This window comes from Ochotona curzoniae, unplaced genomic scaffold (assembly GCF_017591425.1).
Source record: "Ochotona curzoniae isolate NIBS_2020 unplaced genomic scaffold, NIBS_Ocur_1.0 scaffold_4701, whole genome shotgun sequence".
NCBI lineage: Eukaryota > Metazoa > Chordata > Mammalia > Lagomorpha > Ochotonidae > Ochotona > Ochotona curzoniae.
In genome coordinates, this window is record NW_024467122.1 from 37,160,671 (window position 1) to 37,161,079 (window position 409).

Below are 409 nucleotides of genomic sequence, written 5' to 3' on the forward strand. Positions count from 1 at the left end.
GGAGAAAACGGCCTGTGAGTGGGATGCTCCCTCGGACACGTAGAAACTAATCCACCCAGCACTACACATGTCCTGGGAGCTGGGCGTGCTGGTTCCTGCTCCTCTGCGGCCGCTGTCCACACCGCGGTCAGCGGTCACTCGAATGCCCTTCGCGGACAGGCCCCAAATCGCCCGCGCTCGGCTCCCAGCTGGACCAGGCTCCCACCCCGCCCCGCTCCGCTCCGCTCCTCGCAGCACCCAAGTTTCCTGATTGGGAAGGGACCTGGAGAACCTATTCTCACATTTCCCTCGGATTGGCGGGCGCGGCTGTCAGTAACGCCTCCCTCCCGCCTCCCAGCCTAGCGCGTTCCGCGGACCCCTCGGGCTCCTGCGACAAGCCGCCTGCGTCGGCCTCAGCCGTGCGGCTGCC